The sequence below is a fragment of the Saccopteryx leptura genome, chromosome 1 (genome assembly GCF_036850995.1).
Source record: "Saccopteryx leptura isolate mSacLep1 chromosome 1, mSacLep1_pri_phased_curated, whole genome shotgun sequence".
NCBI classification, from domain to species: domain Eukaryota; kingdom Metazoa; phylum Chordata; class Mammalia; order Chiroptera; family Emballonuridae; genus Saccopteryx; species Saccopteryx leptura.
Window position 1 is genome coordinate 12215729 of NC_089503.1, and position 23942 is coordinate 12239670.

Sequence of the window (23942 nt, forward strand, 5' to 3'; positions counted from 1 at the left end):
GGAACGGCGAGGGCACCAGCCTCACAGCACTACCGTGAGGAGTGGCCACCGAATGCTTGGCCGGGGACCACCACTGCTGCTGGGGAGTGGAGACAGGTGGGACCGAAGGCCCGAGGGTGGGGCTCCCTGCAATGGTGCCCAGGCTTGCAGACCCGTGTCTGCCCCCAGGCCTGCACCCACCGCTGACCAGCAACAGGAGAGAGGGCTTTGGGGTCTGGCGGCCACAGCGACCTGAACAGGTTACAGCCCTCAGGAGCCCAGCACGCCCCTCCTCTGCATCTGTCCTGCTCCAGGCGGGAGGTGGGGGCGGGGCCTGGGCTCCCCACAGCCAGGAGCCAGCATGGGCGTGGCCAGGCAGCCTCCGGCAGCTGTCCCCAAGCCTGGGCGCTGACACTGATGACAGGCTCCAGGCTGCCCTCTGTTTAGAGAGCTCTTTGCCCCTGGAGGGGCACAGCACAGCCGCTTGCTGACAACCTGCTTTTCCTCGCAGCTTGTCTGACAACTACCAGGTCGTGAGGAGACCACGGCCAGAGCAGGGAGTTTTCTCAAGACCACAGTGCAAAGCAGGGTGGACGCCCGGTGGTGGTGCCGACATTCCTCACCCTCCCGGGACCAGAGTCGCTCAGAGAGGCTGACCAGACCACAGGGGGGTGGCAGGGAGGGAGGCCCGGCCCCCTGCGCAGCTAACGCAGGCTTCTCCCCAAGGTTCCAGCTGTGGGGGAGAGAGGGCCCCCTCTCCCCCGGGACGCCAGGCCCGTCCAGCCTCTGTTTACCTAGTCAGTTCCCATCGCCCGTGGCCCCAGGCGCGGCCAGCACATTCCCTGGGCAGTGGCTGCCCACGCAGCGGCTAGCTCAGGCGGAGGGAGGGGATGCTGGGAGGCCGCTCTCAGGAGGGCAGGCGCGGAGGCTGCAGGGGAAATCGTCCAGTTCCTGGGGCTGATTCATCTGAAAGGGGGTGACAGGAAGGGCGGGGTGGCCCTGGCTGACAGGCGAGCTCTCTTCGCTGGGAGGGAGGGTGCGGGTCGTGGACAGGTCCAGGGAAGAAAGTAGCAGATGAGCCGGGGCTTGGGCCATGTGTTCCTCTGTCCCTGGCTACACAGAAGTCCCATTGATGTGGCCCCTCGCCCCCTTGCCTCCACACCCCGGGGCCAGTGCCAACACCAGGGCTCTGGGGACTCTCCTCCTCTTTGCCAGCCATCCAGCTGCTGCCGCCACTGCGGCTCTGGCACGCCAGGCACGCCAGGCCTGGCACTGCGAAACCACATGTTCTGCGCGGGCGAAGCACAGCACTGCTGGGCAGCTCTGGGGACCACCGGGCGTGGCACTTACGGCGTGCAGCCCTCCTTAGTTACGCAGAAAAGCTAGAAGCCCAAACGTGACGGACCACCTGCTCCCCACCCATTGCCCTGGAAGGCAAGTCCTTAGGCAAACAGCGAGCCAGGTACGAGCAGCACAGCAAACGCAGGGCTGGGAAAAGCAAACACCGTGGGCAACGGCTCTGCTGGGCTGCTGCCCCACAGGAGGGCACTCCGCTGCCGGGGTGTCCTCGCCCGCAGCTGCCGCCGGGGCCCCGGGGGAATGGCCTGGCTCTCACCCCTTCTCTGCCACCCCTCCCTGAGAGAGGCCTGAGGGCAAGGTGAGGGGGGTCAGGCAACAGGGGAGAACGGGCAGGGTACGCGTGCCCACGGAGCAGGGCTGCCGAGGCTTGGGTGCCACCCCTGCACCCCACTCCAGGGGCCAGGGCACGCGGTCTCTGCTCAGCCACGACCTGGCTGGGTGACCTGACCAAGTGTCAGGACCTGGGGGCCAGGGAGGCCCACGTGCACGGCCCTCATGAGGGTTAAATGGGAGGAGGCCCGGGTGGAAACACTCAGCGCAGAGCTTGGCACAGGTGACGGCACCGATACATGGATGCTCTGCCCAGTGCCACACAGATGCAGGGTGAGGCCGGACAGGTCACAGAACAGAGGCAGCACTGTGGAAGTCACGGCACCACACCCTCCGAGGGCATGTTCACTCAGCTGCTCTGCGGCCCCCTGGTCTCGGCCCCCGGGGAGACTTCTGACCTACGGTGCACAATGCTCCACCAGCAGGGGCTGCTCCACCAGCAGGGGCTGCTCCACCAGCGAGAGCTACTCCACCATCGGGGCTGATCCAGCTGGCAAGGCAGCTATGAGCCAGGTCCTGGAAGCCCCTCCAGCTGAGAAAAGGCTGTGCCATCATGGGCACCCCATACCGAGCTTCTGCTTCAGGCTGACTGCACCCCACAAGCAGCCAGAGGAGCGTGTCTCTTCCTCACGGACCCCACCCTGGGGTTGAACATGCTGAGGAGGTAGCTTGGCCTTCATTTGCTCCACTACCTGCCACTGTTGAGTGTTCTGCAGGGTCAGAGCTCTTCATGCCTCAGTGCCTTTGCACAGGCTGCTTTCTGCACAGAAAACCTCTTCCAGTCTTACTCTCCCGGGAACTCCTCAGCCTCCCAGGGCTTAGCCTAAACACCAGCTCTTCTGTGAGGCCTCCAGAAGTGTGCCAACCCCAAAGCAGACCTGGTCGGTGCCCCCCATTCCTGCCCCAGGCATCCTGGCTCGCCACTAGGCTAGGAGCTCCCAGAGGGCAGGGCTGCACCTTCTGCCCACGTCCTTGGCAGCCAGCATAGCGCTTGGTTACGTACCAGCTGCTCAGGAAATGTCAGACCAGGCCCTGGGACCAGCTCCCCTGTTCTGAGAGCACGAGGCTGGCCCGTCTGGCCAGAGACTCAGACGTGCGTGGGAACTGGGCAGGGCTGAGCTGCCCTGACAAGGCAGCTGGGGCTCAAGGTCTTCTCTCCTTTGCAAACTGTGCACAATCTGAGCACCAAGCCTCACCAGTCAGTCACAGGCGGCTTTGGGGCTTGCCGACTGCCTTCCCATCTCTAATGCAGAAACCCAAGTTCCCGACAGGAGGGGTGAGCGAAGGGAAGTGCCACCGGAACTGCAGGGGGAAAGGGAGTTGTGGCTGCCATCTGCTGTGAACAAGATGTTTGGAGAACACGCACTCCTCAGTTCTGAGGTCTCCCAGCCAACTCATGGCGGGTGGGCCGCCCCTCTGCAGATGGGAGCTGGCAACCGAGCCAAGCCCGAGGGGCACCCGGCCCCCCCCATGCCCGCCCAGACCCTCTGTGCTCCAGTCTGACTCGCTGTGTCTCAAGCAGACCTGGGGCCAGGACGCCAGCCTAAACAACCATGTCGCCTCTTCCAGGAAGCCCCCCGCCAGGCTCTGGGGAGCCAATTCCACAATAATGATGATAGCGACTCAAACGTAATGATGATAAAAGTAACCCACTGCCTGCCAGAAGGCCCTTACAGGAATTCGTAGCCATTATCTCCCTTCACCGCCTCACCCCAGGGAGGAGGAGAAAGCAGAGGCCCAGAGGGGACCGCTGCCCGCCTCTCTGCAGAGCGACCCCACCCGCCACCACCGAGCCCATCAGAGGGCCCTCTGTTCTCTAAGCCTGGGGGCTTAACACACAACAGGAGAACACCAGGTGGGAAGGAACCTTCTGGGCCACTGAGTCAAACATGCACATTTTAGGGTGAAAAGCCAAGGAAGCAGACTCCCGGCCCAGGCCACACACAGGTCAGCAGCGGGCGAGGAGCAGGCTCCCCCTCAGGGCTGCCCACTGGTCTTTGAAGACAGTCCTCCCGTAGAAGACGAAGGGCTGCTGGCCCTGCCGTGTGGGCTCTCCCCTCCCCAGCGCCCTGCCTGTTACCGCTGCTCGCTGGGGATGCAGCCGGTCGGCCTCAGTGCTCCTGGCCGCAGCAGTGGGCCCAGCTGAGAGCCAGCATGGGAGACAGCCCTGCCCTCTTGGCTGGGCCCCCAGTCCCGTCATTTCGGAGGCTGGGCCGAGGCCACATTCCTTCCCCGGCTGCGCTGCCCTGCCCTGCCCTGCCCTGCGCCTGCTCATGGAGGGATTAGTGTGGCCGATGGGGTTGGACGTGCTTGCAGGGGGTCAGGCAGGGTACTCATCAGAGACACACTGGAGCTGCCCCGTGGCACCCGGCCAACAGAAACCGCTGCATTTCTTACCGGGTCAGAGGGTGAGAAGGGGGCTGAGAAGGCTGCCTGCCGAGACCAAGCCAAGTCCGAGTCCCGAATGCCCCCCTGTGAACCTCGGGCCCCTGCCCTTCCACTCTGGAGAGGTCAGAGGGCATCCCCGCGCCCACTGCCGGCAGGAAGGCAGGGTCTCAGGCGATCACCCCGAACAGTACAGCCCCCCCAACCCGGAGGCCCGAGCGGCTCTGAGCTGCCTCCACAGGCCTCCTCGCGAGCGTGCACTCCCCGTTTCCAGCTGCTCGCCCGAACCCCGTCCCCCGCACTCCGTAACTGTGACCCCTTCATGGGTGTCCCCAAACTGCACACAGACGTGTGTGAATTCTTGCAGGGGCAAAGCCTGCAGTTGTCCCTTCTCTAGGGGTCCTTGGCCCCCCGGCTGGGTCACTGCGCTGGCCCCCTTCCTGCCTCGCACAGTCCCCCAAAGGGTCGCCCTTCTGTGGACTGGGGACTCAATGGTGTCTCTGTTCTCTGGACGAAAGGCCCTGGGCCCTGGGTGGGGGGCGGGGGCTCCTCCAGGGAGACAGGACCCTCTGTGCTGAGGACCCCCCAGGCCTCCCTGCTCCTGCCTGTAGAGAAGCGGGCGCGGCCCTGGGCCCTGGGTGGGGGCGGGGGCTCCTCCAGGGAGACAGGACCCTCTGTGCTGAGGATCCCCCAGGCCTCCCTGCTCCTGCCTGTAGAGAAGTGGGCGCGGCCCTGGGCCCTGGGCCCTGGGTGGGGGCGGGGGCTCCTCCAGGGAGACAGGACCCTCTGTGCTGAGGACCCCCGAGGCCTCCCTGCTCCTGCCTGTAGAGGGCCCTGGGCCCTGGGTGGGGGCGGGGGCTCCTCCAGGGAGACAGGACCCTCTGTGCTGAGGACCCCCGAGGCCTCCCTGCTCCTGCCTGTAGAGAAGTGGGCGCGGCCCTGGGCCCTGGGCCCTGGGTGGGGGCGGGGGCTCCTCCAGGGAGACAGGACCCTCTGTGCTGAGGACCCCCGAGGCCTCCCTGCTCCTGCCTGTAGAGAAGCGGGCGCGGTGCTGGCTGCAGAGCCACGACCTCCGACCGCCGGAGTGTGAGGAGAAGGCAGCAGGGCTGGGGGGAGGCGAAGAGCTCGGTGGGGGTGCTGCTCACAGCCAGCCGGGGTCCCCACCTCCCCCCCCAGTTCCGAGGACTCCCTCCATGTGAGTCGCTGTTGCCACCCAGACACCTTCCGAGACAGCTCGTGCCAGGGCTGAGGCACGGCCAGGCCAGGCTGAGTCAGCCAGGGGAATCCCAGCACCAGCGCCGCGCTGGGTGACAGTTCTGCTGACACCTACGGAGTGGGGCACCCAGCCCCTCCCAGCAGAGGGGGAGAGGAGCGCCAGGGCTCCCCACCCCCACTTCCTGCTCCCGGAGGGGGGGGGCCTGGCAGCAGAGCGGGAGGAGCCTCAGAGGGCTGCTGTCCTGGGCCTGCACCTCGCCTCTGCGGCCTCTTCGGGCCTCTGGCCCCTTATCTTTGTCAGTGGGGGAGGGGGGGGGAATGTTCACCGTGGCCCCCGCCAGCTCTTGCCCAGTGACTGTCACCCCATCCGTTGGCTGGCCTGCTTCCTGGGACCTCAGTAACCCCAGGGCCTCATGGGGCACATTGTGGACATCTTACCTCGCTCCTGTGGGACTCCTGACCTCTGTGTCCTGCCCGGGGAACCCCCCACTACATGCTGCCCTGGACCCCAGGAAGGGCTGGGTCAAGGCCTCCCTGTGAGGACAGAGGAGGGGCAAAGAGGAGCACAAGGCCCAGAGAGGGCTGGCCTGAGGGCCTGAAAGGGGGACAGAAAGGACAGGCACAAAGGCAGCTCCCAGCAGGACATCCGGTCCCTCAAGAAACCCAGCCAGGTCCCCACAAACCTGCCAGACCGGTTAGCGGCTAGTGGCCACTCCACGGTTGCCAGGCTGCCTGAGGGTGCAGGGGAGGGGGCCTGCGGGCCCTGCCTGTGGCAGCTGCCAGCTGGTCGGTCTCCTGGGACATTCTGTTGAATGCCACCTACCCCGTTACTCCATTCCCTTCCAGCCTGACTCCTGGGGGAGGGCGCTGTTCTGAGTACACCTGGCCCACTGCCTCAGGGGGGCCCCCAGACCAGTGGGGAGGAGCGGAGGGGGGGGCTGGAGGTTCCAGCCGGGGCTTCCAGTGTACTCAGCAGGACCTTGAGGAGGATCTCCTGAGGGTATCAACAAGAAGGTGACAAGCCCCATCAGGAGGAGCTCACAGGACAGAATGACCAGGAAACCCACGCTCAAGTCAAAGAGTTCAGGGCTATGACTCCGGGGACCGCACAGCCAGGGCAGACAGAGAAGGCTCCCTGCAGGGCGCTGACCACCAGGCAGAAAAAGGAGGGAACGCAAGGCCCCCTTGTTCTTTTCTCCCTCCTCCTGCCCCTACACAAAAGGCCCCCAACCCAGGAAGGTAAGTGCACCGTGTGCATGGGTCTGACCCCAGCCAGCACGGCGGCCTGTCCCCCCACCTCCGTCCTCAAGGGCTCTGTGCTGAGCACCACCACGACTTCCCAGCTCCTCCTGCCTCTGGGATGCTGGCTAAGCTGGTTTCCACGGGCTCCCTGCACCAGGAACCCAGTCCTGGGTGCACAGCGGGCCTCCGGGCTGTTTCTCCGGCATCACAGGCAGACACGGGCTCCCTGCACCAGGAACCCAGTCCTGGGTGCACAGCGGGCCTCCGGGCTGTTTCTCCAGCATCACAGGCAGACACGGGCTCCCTGCACCAGGAACCCAGTCCTAGGTGCACAGCGGGCCTCCGGGCTGTTTCTCCGGCATCACAGGCAGACACGGGCTCCCTGCACCAGGAACCCAGTCCTGGGTGCACAGCGGGCCTCCGGGCTGTTTCTCCGGCATCACAGGCAGACACGGGCTCCCTGCACCAGGAACCCAGTCCTAGGTGCACAGCGGGCCTCCGGGCTGTTTCTCCGGCATCACAGGCAGACACGGGCTCCCTGCACCAGGAACCCAGTCCTAGGTGCACAGCAGGCCTCCGGGCTGTTTCTCCAGCATCACAGGCAGACACAGGCCTGGTGTTACCTCGACAGGTATCCAGAGCCCCTCCACCTTCAGGTCACCCCGGCCCCGCCAGCCTTGACAGTCCCCTCTCTATGGTTCAGGCAAGGAAGTTGGAAGAGGGAGAGACCCAGAAGAAGCCCATCGTTTCTTTGGAAGGAAACGGCAAAGATGTGACCACAACAATCCCATGGGTTCACTGAAACGGCTTTAAAGGAAACGGCCTGAGAGCTTTCTCCCACCCTCTCTCCCCACTAAACCACTCATCGGAAAACAACAGCTCAAAGCGTGGGAGCTCAGGGTTGCTGGGGCCCGAAGGAAAAGGGGTCTCAGCCACAAAGCCAGGCAAGGGGCCCTGGGGCAAGGGCAGCTCTGGGCAGGAGCAGATGAAAAGCGGACACCTAGCCACAGGCAGCACAAGGAGTTCGCGGGAGGCCCGTGTCAGACTCGGGAACCGGGCGCCCTGGAGCTCGCCACTATGAGTGGCTTACTTTCCTTCTCTGTGAGGACAGAGGGGATGTCTCCTCCTCTCCTGCTCCCCCTCCGCCCATGTCTGGAGGGCCCTGCCCTGAGCAGCTGTTTCTGCACACACTCTCACTGGGCAGCTGGAACAGACAGCTGCGGGTCTTCGTGGACAGCACACATAACTTAGAAAACCAGACAAGGGGGCCGAGTGGGGAGTTACGTAACTCCCCGGAGATTAGAGCTAGAAGGGCCCAGGGGAATCAGAGTTCAAGCCTCCCTGACTCCCTGAATTTTAGAGATGGTGACCTTAAAGCCCAGAGAGGTACGCTGACAAGCCCAAGGTCACACAGTGATGGGCCCCAGCCCGGTCTTTGGCTACATTCCAAGCCTCATTCATTCGACCATGACTCCCCGAGCACGTCCTCTGAGGCTAGACTCTGGTACTTAGTTTGGGCGCCTATGTGATGCATGGGTGAAAACTGAACTCCACCCAGAGGCTTGTGAGCTGGGTGGGCTCCCACCTCTCTGCTCCCCCTCTCCCCACTCTCTCCTCTGTTGTGAAGGGGAGGAGCTACCCTTGCCATGGCCAGGAAGAGTCAAGGCAGATAGAAAGTAAACAAGTGGGAGAAACAGTGTGGGGGACAGGGGATCACCAGGCCCAGCCTGGGGGTGAGGAAGACCAGGGTGGAGTCACCCTAGCAGGGAGGGCAAGCGAGGGCAGCGCTGGCCTGGGCATCTGGGCCCGCCACGGCACCTGGGACCTTCGGACCCTGGACTGAAAATGTGCATCTTAGGCTTAGTTTTTTCTTCTTATTACAAAATCCATGTTCTCCTTAGAAAATAGAAACGAGGGGTGGGGGAGGGAGAACCAATAGAAAACGCCCATGATCCCTCCAGGAAAATTATTGTTAACATCTGTCCACTCTTTCTTTTTCCTCTGTCCAAATATGGGGCCATTCTGCACCTACCACTCTTCCAGGGAGCTCAAGGTAAACATTTCATGAAACATTGTTTCCAGCCCAATCCTCCCTCTTTCCTTACTGCAGGTAGTCCACCCGGCTGGTGCATATGAGTTTATTTGACCAGTTCCCCGCTGGTGGCCATTAATGAGGCTGTGTCCCTCTGAAAAACTGCTGGCAGCTTGGGGGGCCCCGAGCAGGACTGTGATGGAGCTTTGGGCCCCTGAAGTCTGCGCCCACCTAGTGCTCACCCCACCCCTCCACCCAGAGGCAAAGCTTCCTGCACGAGAAGGGAGAAGATTCTGTCCTCAGCTCTCAAGCTCTGAATGACTCTCAGGGACTCCCACACTTGAATGATAAACGCAGATTCTCCACCCAGAAATTCCGGGTGGATTGGTCCAAGGTAGGGCCCAGGAACCTATATTCTGAGTGAGCCCCACCACGGAGATCTTGATGCTGGGGACAGCCACCCCACACTCAGAGACAGAGACACTGGGCTCCAGGATGAGTCCTACCAGCTTCTCCTACCCGAGCAAGCAGAAGCGGCTCCCGCTGCAGACTCTTGGGCCACACGCCCAGAGGTTCTGACTTGGGATGGGGGGCCGCACTGAGATTCTGCCTTTCTGACCCGCTTCCAGGCGACGCTGCTGCTGCTGGCTCCTGGGCCCCACCGGGAGCGCTGAACTAAACCTATCTGGGCACTGTGGACAGGTGTGGGCAGGGGCAGGTGATGGGCACTTTGCCCAGATGGATAACCACAGCCAGAACTTAGGAAGCCTCTTCTTATGGTTCAAACACTATGCCCTGGCCACTCAGAGTGTGGTCTGTGAGCCACACTGCTAGGAGCTGACCTGGGGCCTCCTCTAGCCTGAGCGGAAATCTGCACTGGCCAGCTCCCAGGTGACCCATGTCCCCATTAAAGCAGCACCGTGCTGAGTCCTTGACATGCATCACCCCTGTCGTTCTCCCCGTCATTCTCCTAGCGCTGCTCAGACGCAGCTCCTCGTTCCTCCGACGGCACAGGTGGAAAGAACAGCCGTGGTTATGTCTCACAAGTGCCACCAGCAGGAGCTGCCACGGGAGGCCGGCGGGTCCAGCCGGAGCCCCAGGTCACAACGCCCCTGTGGCTTCCCATCCACTCCCCGGAACCACTCCTCCAGGTGGGGCTCGAACGCTCCACTTGACTGCAGAGGCCCCGGAGGCAGGAAGACAGGCCAACTGCTCTGACTCTTGCCCCGGGAAACAGGTGACTCGGAGCCCACCCGCTGGCCGTGTCCGTGCCCGCGATCCTCCCCTCCTGGCCCACTCGTCCGAGCCGCACAGCCAGAGCGCAGGGCCTGGGTGGGGGTCCCGCCTCCACAGCCCGCAGGTTCTGCAGACACAGCCGGGGCTCAGGAAGTGGGAACTGGGGCGGAGGAACCAGGAGCTCGGTTTGGTCTGAGGACGTTCTTTTTTCCCAGCCAGGCTCAGTTTTGCATGCCTTCTGAAAGGAAGCAGAGAATAGCTGTGCTCAGCCCAGCGAGGCCGGCCTCTTTCAACCTCCCAGTTGCTGCCATTTGCAATTACAACTTCAGAGGGCTCCTGTAATTTATACATCCCAGGATGCACTGCTCCAGCTGCTTTATGATGGGAGTTCATTACCCCATGATGCTTAAACTTTTATAAAGTACTGAGCAGATGGTGGGCTGGGTGCCCGGCTTAGTTACCGCTGCCGGAAGCCTGATGAATGGGTTCACCTGGGGAAGGGCGGGGGGCCAGGCTTTCGAGAAGTGGAGAAGGCGGCTCGGAGAACAGGGGCCCTCCATTAGCCGTTTATTAACCTGTATGGTAGAGCAGGCTGGCAGCAAGACGCACAGTCCGCAGCAGCCCAGCATTACTGGCAGGGGGCATTCGGGGTGAGAGGAACAAGCCCGCGTGCACCTAAAAGCCGCCTGCCGGGGATAGGCAAGGTGCCAGGTCTGAGGAGGCGGCCACAGCCACAGATGGCCTATGCATGGGGAACGACAGACTTCCTGGGAGGGGGGAGGCTGGTCCTCTCAGCAACAGTGGCCAAAGGAGCCTTCCTTTTGTAGGAACCTGTTGTCCCTGTGGCTCGCAGGGTCACCAGACCCAAGGCAAGGCCGGGGAAGGGGAGAAACGCCCTGCAAGCAGGTGCCAGACAGATGGGTGGCCTGACATGGGACCTCTAGCAGAATCCTTCAGTCCTCCAAGGAAATTGAGGTCCTGGCCCGTCATCTGCTGTAAAACCCAAATGCCTTCCTCTGGGCTGGGGCTGGGGGTGCGGTAGGCACCAGCCTGAGCACAGAGCCTAGAGCTGGGTGTGCGCCCACTGAACAGGAACTGTCACTATCCTCCGCATGACTGAGTTACTAGCATAAAGCACTTAGAAGGAGCCTGGCAAAGAGGAATGCTAGGAAGTGTCTGCTATTGTTGCTATTGTTACAGTATAAATTGTTACATGTCAATCACTCACTTGTTGTTACATTGTAAATTGTCTGTTACACGTCAGTCAACCAGAACTCCCTCAGAACCAGGTGGTAACCTTTCTCTTATTATTACCAGCTCTAGGGCACTAAGTTTAGAGCCAGTCACCCTTCCTCTAAAAGAAAAAGCCCCGGCAGGGTAGCTCAGTTGGTTATAGCATCATCTCGATACACCAAGGTTGCGAGTTCTATCCCTGGTCAGGGCACCTATAAGAATCAATCAATGAACGCATAACTAAGTGCAACAACAAATCCATGCTTCTCTCTCTCTCAAATCAGTAAACAACAACAACGAAACCACTCCATGAAAACGAGCGCACAGGAGATTACAAGTGGCAAGACCGTTCTCTGCTCCCCAGTCTGGCCCAAGGCCCAAGGCCAAGGCAGGTGTCGGAGGAAGACCAAGTTCTTTCCAAAGTTATGAAACCAAAACAACCTCTTGAGAAAAATTCCTTGACTTCCCAGGAGGAAAGAGACTCCAGATGTGGCTGGTTTTCTGGTTCGGGGACACCAGGGGTGATGCTGGCCTTCTCCCTCTGCCTGTCCTGGGAACCGAGGAGGACATGCCGTGACTGGGACCTTGAGCCTCAGGTGGGGCTGTGTGGCCCCCACAGGCCGGGTCCCCCTGGACGCTTGGCTGGCCTTCTGCCCTGACTGACAGGCGGCCAGGGCTAGAGAGAACACGACAGGACTCCCAATGTGCCAAGGCCGTTAGTGTTCCCGGCTGTGAGGACCAGTCCTGGCCCTGAGCTGGCGATGCCCAATCTGACCCACTGGCCGGCCACCTTCCCACAGCCAAGGGGCCATGGGGCTGCCACTGGTCCAGGAGGGCCAGAGAGTCTCCCCCAAAGGCCTCGGGGAAGGAAAAGGTGGAAAAAGAAAAGCCAGCCCAATGGACCAGGTGCCAAAGGGAAGGAAACCAAAGCAGGAAAGGGGCCGAAAGGAGCTGGGGGGCTCAAGCCAGCCGGGGGGGCTGGGCGGGAACGGAACTGGGGGGCTCAAGCCAGCCCGGGAGGGGTGGGCAGGAACGGAACTGGGGGGCTCAAGCCAGCCCGGGGGGGGCTGGGCGGGAACGGAACTGGGGGGCTCGAGCCAGCCTGGGGGGGGCTGGGCAGAAACGGAACTGGGGGGCTCGAGCCAGCCCGGGGGGGGCTGGGCGGGAACGGAACTGGGGGGCTCGAGCCAGCCCGGGGGGGGGCTGGGCGGGAACGGAACTGAGGGGCTCGAGCCAGCCCGGGGGGGCTGGGCGGGAACGGAACTGGGGGGCTCGAGCCAGCCTGGGGGGGGGGCTGGGCGGGAACGGAACTGGGCAAGATGCCAGGGGCCGGGGGACACTGCCCGCTGAGAAGAGGCCCAGAGGCCGAGGGGAGTGAAGCTGCCCCACGGGCGGGCGCGGGGCTGGGCTACCTGGCCATGGAGGAGAGGACCTCAGGAACGGGAGGCTCTCTGAGCTTAGCACCGCCCTGGGCTGGCAGAGAGAGTCAAGGAAATAATCCTGATGCTTAATAAATAGCAGGTGCTCTTTATTGAGAACCTGCTCTGTCCTTGGCCCCGGGCGGAACCTCCGCCGTGCGGCCTCACTGGGTCCTGACAGCAGCCCAGCGCGCCACATTCCCTCAGAGCCCCCCCGGCGGACAGGAGGAAACTGAGGCTGGGTTTGAGCGGCTTGCGCAAGCAGATCGGACCCCAGTGAAACCCTTTATGCTCCAGTCTGCGTCTGCAGGCCTGCGCTGTGCTGGCCGGAAGGAGATGGGGGGGTGTGTGTAGCAGAAGTAGATGACCAAGGGAATGCGAGAGCAGTCAGGTCCTGGAGGCAGACAGCTCTGAGCGGGCCAGGCGGGCACATGCTGACTGCAGGACGGGCCCCCCGCGGCTGAGACTGAAAAGGCCACGCGAGTCCCCTCCGCCGCTGGGCCTCGGGCTGCCAGGAAGCGGCAGCGCGGGAGCCTGGGTGAAGCGGGGAGTCGGATAAAGGGCGGGCCAGGGCGCCTGATGTCACCCCGCCTGCAGAGGGCGGGAACCTGGGGAGTGAAACAAAACATCACCCACAGCAGCCAGGCCACAGCTTTCAGCAGACATGCCAGTGCTGCCTCGCCCTCGTCCACAGCCGGAGGCCCCTGTCCTCTTCCTCGGGGCCTGCGGCCGGGGCGGGGGGCGCCCTGGCAGACCCGTCAGGCTCCCGGGCCTAGCTCGAAGCAGAAACGTGCTCAAGAGTACAGCTGACGAGAAAGCAGAGGATTCCTAGCCAACGCCCTGGGAACCCTGCCATCGAGAGGCTGACAGTCTCCCCGCTTTCCGGAACAACAGATGCAGGGCTCACCTCTTCACCAGGCCTTCTGTGTATTTTGAGGGGTAAGAGGAGGCCCTGGCAGCTGCTTGGGGAGCTAGCCTTCCTCACCAAACCCAGCCTGAGCGGACCTAGTCAGGCTGCCCAGGCGCGTGGGAGAGAGAGGAGTGGTGGGCGGGGCCCACAGACCCAAGGCCCAGAGCAGGGAGGAATGCCCCCACTGACCCAGCGCTGCTCAACCAACCAGGACACCCAGCTGGGGCCTGGCACTCGCTCCAGGCACCTCCTGCCCAGCTACTGGCGCAACAGAGTCCTTGAGCAAGTCTCTGCCAACTGACAAGCCATAGAACAACTCGCCTGTCCAGGCAGTCCAGGGGGTGGGTGCCGAGGCCCCAGCCTGGGCTTGGGCATTCTCGGCCTTCATGCCAGGCCCTGAATGGCAGACACAGGTAATTCTGATCCTTGATTAGCACGATGGCTTTCCCGTCACCGTTGAGCATGGGGAGAGCCAGCGAGGGAGAGAGAATAAATATCATCGCTGCTATTATACAGATGGGGTAACTGAGGCTCAGAAAGGCTGAGCGACTCATCTGAAGTTGCCCAGCAGAGCCAGGGGCAGAATCCAGGGCCAGCACCCTCACATGCCTTGTCTCTCTAAAATCATCATCATGTGTGAGTGGGTGCTCCTGGTCCTCACAGCAAAAGAGGGGGCCTGATGCAGACCAACACTTCAGGCCAGACAAGCAGAAGTGGCTGAGCCACTGGATAAACACCCAGACAGGCGACTAACCCAGGCCCAAGGAGAGGGAAGGGAATACAAGGAGAACCAGAGAAGCCCCCGCATCTCAAGGCTGCTGGGCTCCAAATCCCGGCCCTGCCGCCCACTAGCTGAGTGCCGAGAGCACGTTGCTAAACCTCATCTGTAAAATGGGCTAATATCGCCTGTCTCTCGGGGTGGTTATGAGGGTTTAATGAGCTAACGGATGAAAAGTGCTTGGCACAGCGCCTGGCATCTGTGTTCAGTAAGTGCTGTTTTGCCGTTATTGTTAGTCTTCAATGAAGGGATAGATTAGTGAGGGGAACAAGCCACCAACATTTAACAACATACACTCTCGGGGACACCGGTACAATGCCCCTGAGTCCTGTTCGCTAGGACAGTCCTGGGGTTCAGTGCGGCACGAAGAAAGGCATCATGGGAGAGGAGGGCTGCGTGGGCCTGAAGGAGAGGTCCGGCTTGGACAGGACAGGGAAGGTTCCTGGTTCGAACCCTGGCTCCCCACCTCCTTGCTGTGTCCCTGGGCAGGTCCCGGCACCTCTCTAAGCCTCCTGTGAGACAGGGCTGGAGGGATGGGGAATGCAGGCAGCGCCCTCGCAAGGAGTGAGACCCTCTGCATACTATGCTGGGGTTGCTTCCTCCGCCTTCACAGAATAGAAACCATTGCTATGACTATTGCTATTTTGTGGCTGAGCAAAGCCTCCTGGAGACAGACACGTGGGAGCCTTCCCAGACCCCCAAACCTGAAAGGGTTTGATAAGAAGCTAAGTGCGAGGCTCTGTCCTGGGGGTTAGGGGTTGGTGGGCGGAGGCGCAGCCCCAGGGAGCTCACCCCGCCATGCGGCCTGCCCAGCGGGCGCAGCCCTGTGCTGGGTGGGAGGTGCCGGGTGGATTATACATCACGAAGGGCCATCAATAATAAATTAACCTCAAGGAAGTCCAGGAACGTCGATCATAAATTAATTAAATGGCTCCAGAAGAGGCAACAACAAAGGCTGGGCACAGCTGCGGCCCACCCTCCCTCGCCCTCCGCCACCCCCCATCTCCAGGTGCAGAAATCTGCTCCCCAAACACAGGTGGAGACAAGCCCTGTTCTCCCCCACCCCCGCCCCTCGGCTCAGAGAACTCCCAAAGGGTTCTGATGGAACTTCTCTGAATAGTAACCGCCGGGCAGAACCCGGGCAGGCGCAATTTCAGGGGGTGATTTGATGAGGAAATGATAAGCGCCTGGAAGCAAATGCTAGGGAGGCTGGAGCCCGTGGGCTCCGCAGGCAGGAGGACAGCCCGCGGGCGGCACGCACAGCCTCACAGGGATCCTGAGAGCCTCTCCTCACACTCCCGGCTCGGAACGCGCCGGAGTCGAAGCAGCTGAAAGTCAAGTGTGGGAAGCGCACCCCCCCCCCCCCCGGCGGGGCCCGGAGGCCCTGCCCCTCCTCTTCAGGCCCGGCCTGCAGGCCCTGCCCCATGCCCACCTCTTACAGACCCAACGGACAACCCTCACGGCCCCCACTGCACCTCCATAGCCGATCAGGCCGGTCTGCCCACTGCCCCCCCCAGCGGCTACTGCCCAGCTTGAAGCCCTCCTCACCTGGCGCCTGCCCCCGCCGCCAGCTGGCCTCTCCGCTCCCGTCCCCCAGTCCTCCCCGGCACCTGCTGCTGGGCCCCTCTCCCTGGTGTCCACACTCCGGCTCAGCACACGTCCCTGACTGCTTATGTTTCCCCCGGGTGACATCGCCCCGCAGTCCCGGCGGCCGGGGACGCAGCTCCAACCTCAGCCTTCGTTACTTCTATTCTGTGCACCCGACATTCAATCCAGACCTCAATGGTCAGAGCGCCACTTCCTCAGACAACCCCCCCTTGCTGCTGCGCCCTCTGCAACCACCTGGGTGGCCCCGGTTAGAGGCCATTGCCACCCAAGCCTCCCCTGATCTCCCTCATTCGGGTCCCTCAACCTTTGACCTCCAGCTCTACCTCTTGAAATAGCAGCACGGACCTTTATGTCCATCTTGTATCTTCTCACTAGATTCTGGATGCCTTGAGGGCGGAACAGGTACCTAATCAGCTCGGGAACGGCCAGCTCATCACCACTGCCGGCCGTGCTGACACCAGCCCTCAGGCGGTGCTCGAGAAATAAGTATCCACAGGATCCGAGTGGAAACAGCCCCCGGAGACAAAGACATTTTATGTACAACTCTGTGGACAGATATGCAAGATTCCGTCCATGCCAAGGATAGGGTGGAGTTAACTTCTGCTCATCAAGAAAGGGGACATGACCTATGACAGCTTCCTTGCTAATGTATGCAGATCATGATGTAACTGCCTTTCTGTGGAAAAGATTTTGACTGCAAGACCAACAACATTTACTGAGAGTGGCTGCTCTCATCCTGGTCCCTCCACTCTCCAGGCATTATTAGGCATGGCATTCTTACAACCCCCCTGTGAGAGGTTTTTCTGTCCCCATCTTACAGATGAGGAAACTGAGGTGTAGAAAGGTTCCGGAACACAGATCTGGGTCTGCCTGACTTCAGACTCTCAAGTTGTAACGCCCCCGGGCTATAACACTATCTTCTGTCATCGAGAGGTTGCCTGTCCCCAACTGAATTCCAAGGGTCCTTGAGGAGGAGCATGGAAGCGGGCGTGTGTGAACACGCACGGGTGTTTGAGAGCCACACCTCCAGCCTGGGCTAGCTTCTAAGGAATACTGAGAAAGCAGAAAGTCTTATAAGAATCACAACGGGAGATGCTAAATCCGCCCCGCCCCCCGAGCTGCAAGGCGGCCTCCCCTGCTCCCACTGTTCTCTCCTGCTTTCCGGAGCCCAGCAACGCCCCGCTCTGCACACCCACTGACATCAGGCCAGCCAGACACAGAAGCCCACGAGTTCCCACACCGCCAGGCGCTCCACACCCCCTCAGCCCTCACTTCCCACAGAAACACTTACAGGCACACGTGGCTCCACACATGTGCAATCCCTGGGCAGCCCTTTGGCGGTGACAGCCCCACACCTCCTCATCTCAACCACGGTCTCGTGGAGGACTCGGGCACTCCTGCCGAACACCCTCACCTGTGACCACACGGCTCCCCTCCACGTCAGGAGGGGCCTTCCTGGACCCCCTTCTCCGGCGGCCAAGGGGTCCCCCTGGGTCAGGCAGTTAGTTCCCTGGGTCTTCCTGGTCTACACAGTCCCCTGTCTCACCCAGCCAGAATTGGTATCTCAAAGGGAAAAAAAAAAAAAAAGAAAATCAAGATAAACAGTTTTCAGCCCTGACCACTGGGGAGGTAACCACATCCTGGGGCTGGCGGTTCTGAAAGATTTATCTTCCTCTGACCACAAGCTCATTGATGTTTCCCCCGGCGCCACTTGCCTGGTCCGCTGGAGTGTAATGTAAAGCTACTCCGGTAAGATATTGAAGGCAGGTGGGGCGCTGGGCCAACAGGTGATTAAACCCCAGGTCTCCCTCTGGTCCCAGGAAGAGGGGCAGGGTGGAGGAGCGGCTTCCACGGACGGGCCGTGTCTTCAGCCGTAGCGGCCGGTCCAGCGCTCTCAGCTCTGGTCTAGACGCCTGTGCAGAGGTGCCTGACTCCCCGGCACCCCCAAGCAGAGCAGCGGGGCACCGTGATTTATGAGCCGAGGAAGGAAAGGTTGCCAGGAGCTGAGTTAAGCAACTTTTGAAGAAACATGGACAAAGAAATGGGAATAGGACTGAGGATTGAAGTTGAAAAAGAAAAAACCCACCCCAGCTTGTGAGCTGCTTGCCCTCGATGTCCATTCCCACAGTCCCGGCCTTGCCCCCAGCTGAGATCTGCTGAAAATCAGCATCCGTGCACAGCGACAAGGAGCAGTCCCCCAGCTGGGCCCTGGCTGCCCTCCACCACAAGGACTTGGAGAGGAGCTCAGCTCTGCTTCTGGGGAACAGAGGCCATGCCTCCTCTCCGGCCTGCCCCAGCCACCACCCAGCTGTGCCATGCAGAGGCCCAGTGACCCAAGCAGATGGCAAGGGGTGGCTGCAAATGGCTTCCGAGCCCCAGCCCGTGAGGCTGAGCTCGCTACACATGGGAACAAACCGCGGGGTGCAGAGGGTGCGCCGAGGGAACACGAATGCTGAATATTCCCAACAGGGAGTCCTGAAGCCTCCCCTTAATGGACTTGCACTTAGGAGAGTGTTCCAAGCAGGAGTTGATGTCCTGGCAACTCCTGGGGCGGCAGAGAAAGGCGCCACAGGGAGTGTGCGGAACAGGCCTCCCAGGCCTCTCGGACCCGCCCTGGGAACGGGTGGCCCAGGCAGCAGTTGCAGGGCCAGGCAGGGTCCAGGCGGCAGCATGGAGAAGTCAGCCTGGCAGGGCCGTGGCCCCTTCTACCCACACGGCTTGACACTGCAGCCTGGTCCCAGGGCAAGAACTCTCTGCCTCAGGAGCAAGCTTTTGCAATGGGTGGCTGGCCAAGGCAGATACTCACAAGGAGGGCTCAAGAAGGGGTGTGGCAGGGCAAAGCCCCGCAGCAGAGCGGGTCTGTAACCCAGACTCTGCAGCCTGGTGTCGGGAACCAGGCCCCTGGCGGCAGAAGGCACAGCAATGCGCAGCCACCTCATCTTCCCGACTTGGGAAGGCCCTTCGGGTGGAACCGGAACCTTGTCGGGAGAGATGTCCCGGGGAATTCATGCCACACGTGTTGGCCCCTGAGGACCCCTCTGAGGGTGCCCATTGCCCCTTCTCCTTGCCCACATGTCTGAGGGCATCCCTCACCACCCCCTGCCCCCCTACCACCCAGCCCCAGCCTCCCTCACAGGACCACAAGGCCCGGAGTCCACCTGGTGGTTCTGACCCACTTTGCTTTCCTCGGGCCACAGCTTCAAAAATGCTGATGCGATGGCTCCCCACCCCCACCCTCAGAACCCAGAGCCAAAGGAAATTCTCAAGAGAAAACACACATCTCCAAGTCTCCCTCCCACGCAGGTACCCCAGATCTGTCAGCCACAGACGCCGCCCAGCCCTGCGTGGACCCCGAGAGCACGTCTGCAGCCGGGCAGTGGGCCGCCTCTGGCTCAGGCCACTCCTGCAGGACTCCAGGGCTGCTGCGGCCGCGCTCGGGACTCAGCAGCTGACTCACATTGTCAACAGATCCCACTTTTCCCCTCCAGAGCCTTTATCCTCAGGGCCTCTAATTCCTCGTGACAGGTCTTCGACCTTCCGGCCATCTTCCCTCCCAGTCACGGTTCTGCGCCTCAGTTTCCTATCGCCTCACACTGTGGGCTCCGTACCTGGTGACAATCCCTGACCTCTGGACAGCGTTCCACGGTTTACAAAGGGTTTTCATGGGCACTATCTCCATTCACCCTCTCTGACCACCCTGTGACATGACTCAGAGAGGGAAAGTCACCTGCTCAAGGTCACACAGCCAAGACTAGAATTCAAGTTTTTTGCCTCCAAATGCACTGGGCGATGCTTCAGCTTTAGGGGGCTCTCGGCTGCACCTCCAAGCACCCACCTGGGCAAATGAGCTCCCCACCTGCCACCCTAGTCCCCCATACCCTCAACATCATCTTTCTGGATTCCTAAAGGCATCCCCCTGACCCACCTCTGCCCAATCTCACCACATTTTTTTAAATGATTTTATTATTTAATTTTAGAGAAAGAAGGGATAGAAAAGGGATGGGAAGAGTGGGAAGCATCAATTCAAAGTAGTTGCTTCCCATATGTGCCTTGACCGGGACAGCCCAGGGTTTCGAACCGACAACCTCAGCATTCCAGGTCGATGCTTTTTATCCACTGCACCACCACAGGTCAGGCTCGCCACATTTATTCTTCTACCCCAATTCCACTTATCCAGAGATCCACAGAGACCTCAAGATTTCCTCCACACCCTCAGAACTCTCTGGAGGATCTTTAAAATGCCTGTGAAGTACAATACCATGTGACACGGAGGCAGAGACCCTTACCTAAAGCCTCCCAACGGCCTGGCGGGAACAGACACAGCCCTAGCACACTCCCGGTGGCTACAGACCCCTTCATCTTCCAAGCATTGGCCAAATGATCCTCTGGACCCAAAGGCTTCCAAGAATCAAAGAGGGAGGCAACTCCCAGACAGCCTGAGCAAACCATCAACCTAGGAGAAGGCTGGGCCTGTGACTCCAGATAAACGGTGTGCCACACCTCTCCCAGCCAGCCAGCTGACACAGGTCACCCCTCAGCCCTGTGCTGTTTCTCCTGACACATGTTCATGGATAGCGATCACCGCTGAGAACCACCCACCTCCCTTCTCCAGAGCTGGATCTGAATTCATGAGCCCAGGTAATGCCAGTACCTGGGCAGATCTCTGCCTGGGTTACTATCAGGGTCCTCATGGTAGAAGCATCTCCTGGTGTCTCTCTTTTATGTCCATTATAAAGGGCACCAACCTTCTCCCAGTCTCCAGTGTACCCAGCTGGCATTAAAGGGCCTGGTAACAGAGGCAATGCCCCTTCATTATCAGCAGACTGGGAGGATGGGCATATACCCTTCCCATCCACCTGGGTCTGAGGGCCACAGATTCTGCCCTCACAGGGCTAGGCAGCCCCCACCCCTGCCCCAGCACCATGCTGTGCCAAGGCCATTTCTCACGGTCCCCAGGAACTCCTGTCATGCTGAGGACACCAATTCTTTAAGCCCCGGGTGCCATCTCTCCAGACCATGGCAAGGCCAGAACAATCCAACACCCTAGCAATGGCAGCACTTCCTCACACTCATGCCACGGACACCACCATGTGCCCACAAGCTGGCCACCGCCACCCTGAAATCAGTCCCACTGCTGTGCCCACCACCTACCTGCACAGAGGGCTGCACCCGCCTCACACCTGGGCGGCCACCACTGCACCAAGGTGGCGGTAAGACTTCTGACAGCCGTGCCAGAAAAACCACGCTGCCTGTGCCAGACTCACACTGCCCACGCCCGTGTCACGAGTGTCACATCCCCGCGCTGGTGCCAGGGGCTCCACAGAACTCACACCTGCCACGGGCGCGCGTGGCAGCCGCACCTCCGCCCGCGGACCCGTCGGGCCAGCCACCGCGCGCCCCGAACACTGCCCCGCCGGTCGCGCCGCTCGCACCGCGCCAGCGCCCAGGGTCCCCCTTACCTCCCGCCCTCCGCAGGGCTCGGCCTGCCGCAGCCGCCGCCGCGACCGCCACCTCCATCCTGGGCTCCCCAAGGCCCCGATTCACTAACGCCGCTTCCGCAGGGCGCCGGCGCCGGCGCGAAGGCCGCCTCCGCCCCCCGGGGGACGCCGCGTCCTTTACGTAAACCCCACTCCGCCGCCAGCGGTGACCATGGCGACCACCGTGGGGCGGCAGCGCCCCCTTGTGCCAGGGAGGGGAGCGGCGCCGAGGCCGGAGCAAGCGGAGCCTTTCTCCTGAGCGGCCCCGCGCGTGGGGGCGGTGGGCGCCGGGCTCTGGGCTCCGGCCTCGACCATGGCTCCGTGGGCGTCCAGTAGGGGCAGGAAGGGCCGCGCTGCCTGCGAGGAAGGGAGCTGCCTCTGTCCCCCTCCTTCAGGCCCCGCGTGACCGGGCTTAGCGTGGGAGAGGCAAAAACCAAGTAGGATCACTGGAGGACTGGTTCATTTCGGGGGAGGGAAAAAGAGAGATGGGTTCGACCTCCCGGGGTTACTAAGAGCTCCTTGAGGGATTGGAGAGCTTCATCTGTGTCCTTATCCCACCTTCACGCCCATAGAACCCAGCATCATGCCTGGCGTCCAAATGGGCACTGGGTCGATTTTAAATTTCTGGTAAATGAAGGAAATAGCCCCTCCTATTCCTCTTCACACACCCCATTCATTCACACTGTAAGTCACTTAACGCACCTTCCCCGAGGGCTGTTCTTGAGCAGGAAGTGCTGCGGTCTCCACATGGGTTGTACTTCACTGGGGGAGTGGGTGGACACGAAGACACGCAGGACCCGGACCCTGCCCTCAAGGATCTCAGTCTTTGCTGCACCGGACCTTCACAATACAGGGTGCATGCGGTGTGGGAGCTGACAGCCTTTAAAAGGGGCACTTGATCAGCTTAGTGATGACCCAGCTCGGTCTCAGAGATGGAGAAGAAATTCTTCAGAGGCGAAAAGTGGAATAGCGGGTTTCTGCAGGGGAAGTGCCCCTGACACATTCTCTGGGCCCTGTTTGTCATCACAAGAAAACAGGGTGGTGGGCAGCAGTTCGTGCAAATAGGGGCCACATCGGTGCCAAGGCAGCTGTGTAGAAGAGGGGTTGGGGTGGAGTCCCAGCCTGAAAGTTGTCTGGACATCTGGGTTCAAAGTGAGACTCTCAGGCCAGGACAGACTTCCCCTCCGTTCAAGCAGGTGGGAGCTTCTTGGGAAGGTGTTCTGTGGTACTTGCGGTTATTTTAATGTCAAACATTAAGAAAAATAGAAAATGGGGGTGATAGGTGTGACAAATAGTGAGTGGAGTGCCTCAGGGGATACAAGGAAGAGTTGAACCCTCCCAGCATCGGAAGGGCAGGGGTCAGCGGAGGCTTTTAGGACTGACTGTAGCATTAGCCCTTTCGGGACTTTCTTTCTAGACTATTGCAAATAATCAGAATAAAAACTGCCAAACCTGATCTCCCTTGGTTTAAAGTTCTAGAGCCCCAGAGGAAAGAATCTTAGTGGTGCTGCTTGGGCTGTGGACAATCAGCTATGGCCAGGGGAACAAATGCCACCTAATCCAAACATGTCAGCCCACTCCTCCGTTAGTGAGGGAAGTTCTCAGAGAAGGGGGACTCACGACCTGAACAGCCAGTTCAAAGACTGTGTACTGCATTCCACCTCTTAGCTGTCCTGTGCACACAAACTCATACGGACACACACACACACACACACACACACACACACACACACACACACACCCTTTCTTCTATTCAGTCAATGTTGTCCTCACCAAACACGTTCCAATAGTCCCTGTTCAGCCAGCCACCTCCAGGCTGGATGTCATGATCAAGATCCAAGTTCAAGATCTTTGAGGTAATCTTCTCGTTTCCTCAGGTTCTATGGTGATCCCATCTGAACCTTTAACCATTGAATTAAAGGGTAAATTTAACCTTCAACTATATGTCCATTGAACTCTTACTACTCAAAGCATGGCCTTGGCACCATTTGGAACCTTGTTAAAAATGCAGAATGGGAAGGGGCTGGGGGGAGGTCGAAGAGGGTTTGGGGAGGATAAATGGTGATAGAAGACTTCACTTGGGGTGAACACACAATACAATATACAGATGATGTATTTTAGAATTGTATACCTGAAACCTATATCATTTTATCAACCAATGTCACCCCCATAAATTCAATAAAAAAGAAAAAAACAAGACATGAGCATGGCAGTGAGCATTAGCATTAAAAAGAGAGAGAAAACAAAATAAATGCAGAATCTCAGGCCCAAGAGTCTCAGCAGATTTACGAGATCTGTGATTGGTATGCACACTGAAGTTTGAGAAGCATGTTGTCATAAATGTTGAGGGAAAGAGAAGGAGAGAGATGAGAAACATTTTTAAATTGTGACCATTCCTGTTTAAAAAGAAAATAGGAAAAGCATCCTTGTTTCATCTTTAGTAGCTTCAGTAACCAGTAAGGAAATACAGGTTGAGGCTGTGCTTTTTATTTTTGCTACTGGTCACAAACTCTTAAAAGGTGTTTATGGCTTCCTTCCTCTAACTCCGTATTCCGTGTCCCCCTTGCCCTCTGCCTGCATCTCGTTTAGTCAGAGTTCTTTGTCCTGTGAACTGACCTGAGTCTTCATCCTTGAGGGCCTGAGCCATTTGGGCATCCCGGCTCTAAAGCATCGTAGCAGGTGTCCATCTCCGTTTACCACTGGGTTCGATAATGTGGGAGGTGCCCCATGGGGACCCCGG

At 60.2% G+C, this 23942-nt stretch overlaps 1 protein-coding gene across 4 annotated transcripts in view; it reads right to left on the bottom strand.

Annotated features, from left to right (window-relative positions):
* Positions 1-22850, bottom strand: part of DAGLA (diacylglycerol lipase alpha) — a 73415-nt gene extending 50565 nt beyond the window's left edge. For 2 of the 4 annotated variants that reach the window (XM_066360774.1, XM_066360768.1), the window contains exon 1: positions 21185-22850. The gene's annotated coding sequence lies outside the window, so the exon portion shown is untranslated. Of the gene's footprint in view, positions 1-5706; positions 5893-21184 lie in introns of those variants that run through there. The other 2 variants (XM_066360787.1, XM_066360782.1) reach the window with 1 other exon arrangement.
* Between the last annotated feature and the right edge of the window lie 1092 nt (positions 22851-23942).